The sequence below is a fragment of the Euphorbia lathyris genome, chromosome 2 (genome assembly GCF_963576675.1).
Source record: "Euphorbia lathyris chromosome 2, ddEupLath1.1, whole genome shotgun sequence".
Classification (NCBI taxonomy): domain Eukaryota; kingdom Viridiplantae; phylum Streptophyta; class Magnoliopsida; order Malpighiales; family Euphorbiaceae; genus Euphorbia; species Euphorbia lathyris.
The window spans coordinates 94,259,253-94,263,021 of NC_088911.1; the positions used below are offsets into that span (position 1 = coordinate 94,259,253).

At 36.5% G+C, this 3,769-nt stretch overlaps 1 non-coding gene across 1 annotated transcript; it reads right to left on the reverse strand.

Annotated features, from left to right (window-relative positions):
- Positions 1 to 2,885: 2,885 nt before the first annotated feature.
- Positions 2,886 to 2,992, reverse strand: LOC136221196 (small nucleolar RNA R71). The gene has a single exon (XR_010684978.1). It is a non-coding gene; the product is annotated as a small nucleolar RNA R71 (small nucleolar RNA).
- Positions 2,993 to 3,769: the final 777 nt, after the last annotated feature.

Here is a 3,769-nt window from a genome sequence, read left to right on the forward strand (position 1 = left end):
CTTCCTTCTTGTCGTCAGAGATAAACGGTGTGTCCAGATCCGCGAAGTCCGAACCGCTGATCTTGGGGAAGTCGTGTGCAGAGATGATTTTAATCCGAGAAGGTAGCTCCTCATAATATAAGTGCTTAAAAAAATTGCTTGCCATAGCACATAAACTCTCCTTGCCCCAAATCCAGGACCCATCCGACCAACGAAGCCCAATCTTCCAATTCCGTCGATTACGAATGATGGTAGACATATAGAAGAATTTCGTATTTCTGCCCCCTTCCTTAAGCCACTGAACCTGTGATCTCTGAGCCCAAAACAATTCTTCCTGCTTCAGAATGAGATTAAGCTCTTTCATGAGCTTACTTTTAAGGCGCAACAACCCGTTAGAACAGCTGACCGCCAATTTCTTTTGAATACCTCCCAAGCGCGCATAAACGCGTTTTTTGCGGTTCAAAATATTGCCAAAGTAATCTCGGTTCCACTTCCTCAAAAGATCAGAGAGCATACTAAGAGCGTTACCTAACTGAGCGGTTTTGCACCAATTCTAATTCACTACGTCAGCCAACGATGAATCTTCTAACCATGCCGCTATAAACCGAAATTTATTCTCCTGCCTCCTTGCTTCATTGTTAAAATCAACCAATATCGGAGCATGGTCCGATTGTGTCCGCTGTAAGTGTCTCACCACCACTGAAGAGAACTGTTAGCCCAAAATATACCTAAATTATCATTAATATTTACATCAGTTTTACTACGAATTTGTGATGTTTATATCTATTTAGAGTACGTTTACGTCCGAATATGTTTCTTTCATGCAAGGTACCTAAATATTTGGTAAAATCCAAATAGGAACGAAAAGAGGTCAAAAACGAAGGAAAACCCCTACGAAAAGAGTCAAAGACGAAGAAAATCAAACGCATCGAAACGAAGACGGGAAACAAAGTCGAAGACAGGAATAATCACCCGTGTCGCGACCGAGATTCCCCAATCTCGGTCGCGACACGCTAAATTCCAGTGCCTCTCTCCTTCGTTTCAAAGTCCAAAAACTGCTCCCTCAATCTCGGTCGAGATTTTGTAATCTCAATAAGATCAGAAATCCTAGCAGCACTATCTTCACATGTTCAATTTCAAAGAAACGCGTCCGTTCGGGTGGATAAAAACGTCTCTTCGCAGCGGACACGACCCCTAAACATGACTCTTCAACATCTATAAATAAAGAGTTGATTTCAGAGTTCAATATAGAGAGTTAGATTATTAAGATTAAAGTATAGAATTTATGCAGAAATTTTGAGTCAGAAACGATTCAGAGTTAGAAGTTCGATTTTGTAAAAACGATATGATGTACACACATTGTTTATTCATCAATTACAAACACGGTAGCAATTAGATTTAGATTAAGATCTGTTCAAGATTAGTTTACATTTTGGTAGTAGAAGAACCATCTCTATTCCGAAGATTCAGCAAGAAGATTAAGTAGCGGATTCGACCTCGGAGCATGACAAACTCTAACGAGGTTTGAGGAAAGGATTAACGACCCGGAACTCCAATGTCGTTTTGAATGCTTCCATGCTTTTTATTCTCTGTAAACTTGTATCAAATTCACACTTCATCTAATAAAGTTCATTCAATTCAATATAATTTTATGTAGCACTTTGGTAAATGATCCGAAGTGAGTTCTGGTGTTTTCATTAAAACGTAGTTAAATTCAATATCTTTACAAGGAAACTTTGTTGAACACTTAGGCAAATTCATTCTTAAGGATGATATGATCGTTAAGTCGGCTTATCGGAAATAAGTATTAATTTGGTTAAGGTAGCAATCTAACCCGACCGTAGGAGGATTGTCTGCGGTTCAAAGCCTTTTAATTGAAGGAGTTTGCGTTATTACACTTTTATAATTTATACAAAGTTTAAAGTTGTTTTCTTTGCTTAATGCAAACGAATACAATTAATCTCTTATTTTAAACACTAAACATTTCTGTTTTGTAATTCATATTCAAACAGAATTGATTTCTAACATTCTTCATATATTCTAACCTAATTCTTATTAAATCAATCTCAAAACCAATTTCAAATAATAATTATCTATTTATTAAACCTTAACTCGTATTTAAACTACATTTAAATAAGTTTTTGTGAAAAAAACGTTCCATATGGGATCGATATCTTTTTATTACTACAAGCGAAACCATGCACTTGCGGAAATCGCTCAACAAGTTTTTGACGCCGTTGCCGGGGAACGCCAAATTGTTTACAAAAATTTAGATTTTTCATGTTTTGGCTCGAATCTAGGTTTATACATACTTATTTTAACTTTTATATTTTTATTTACTAACATATTTATTTTTCAAATTCTGTTTTGAAGGTAGTCTTGGTTTGTGCAAAAATTTCAAGTTCATGCGCAGTTCTCGAAGTTCAGGCATACCACCTAACCCATTAGACCCAGAAATTGAAAAGACACTTAGAAATAATAGAAAAAACAAGAAAGAAAAAGAAAAAGAAAATTCCGAGCCAGAAAATTTGGCAGATCCACCAACACTTATGGATTACGCTAGGCCAGGAGTGGCCAGTGTACCCACCAGTATAGTTAGACCCAGAATAAACGTAAACCAATTTGAAATTAAGCCAGCTTTGCTTAATATGTTGCAAAATAATGTAACATTTTATGGGTTACCTAACGAAAATCCTAACACCCATTTGACAAATTTCTTAGAAATTTGTGACACTTTCAAAATACCAGATGTTATTGCCGAAGCAATCAAACTTCAACTCTTTCCTTTCACTTTGAAGGATAGAGCCAAAGATTAGTTAACTTCTATGCCAAGCGCAACATTTGCAACTTGGGAACAATTAGCCCAAGCGTTTTTATCAAAATATTTCCCTTTGGCAAAAACCGCAAGAGTCATAAAAGAGTTAACATCTTTTTCTCAAAATGATAATGAAACCTTTTATGAAGCTTGGGAACGTTTTAAAGAACTTCAATGTTTATGCCCACACCACCCATTACCCGATGCACTTTTAATGCGAACTTTTTACAATGGGATAAATCCTACAACTAGAGGTTCATTAGATGCTATGTCGGGAGGGTTATTCATGAAAAAGACATCCGCCCAAGCAAGAGAACTTTTGGAGGAAATGGCAATCAACAGCAGTATGTGGCCCGCAGAACGTGGACACATACCGATGGCGAAACCATCATCCTCAACCACATCATTCGTTAAAGGTATAGTGAATCTTGATCCAGTTACGATGTTACAAGCCTAATTTTCTTCCTTGTTGCACAAAATTGATAGGTTTATGGCACCGTGCGATACCGAGGGTAATCCAATTCCAACGGATGTAGATTACGAAGGTATGAGCGAGATTGAACATGTAAATTTTGTCCAAGGGCAAAACCAAACTAATAATCCTTATTCTAGTACTTATAATTCTGGATGGAGGAATCATCCTAACTTTAACTGGAAAGATAATAATAATAATGCAAATACTAATCAAAATCGTACCAATAATTATCAAAATCAATCTAGAGATACGATTAGCACTTTACCATCTAAAATCGACAAATTTATAGACGCTATCGGTGGAAAAATAAGTAATCACGACGATGGTTTTAAACGGATCGAGAATAAATTTGATCAGCTTATTAAAAACCACTCATCTAGCATCCATAATTTGGAGATTCAAATAGGACAAATTGCTAAATCAATTCCATCCCGAAAAGAGGGAAGTCTTCCCAGCTATACGGAAGAAAATCCGAAAGAGCATGTAAAGGCTATCACTCT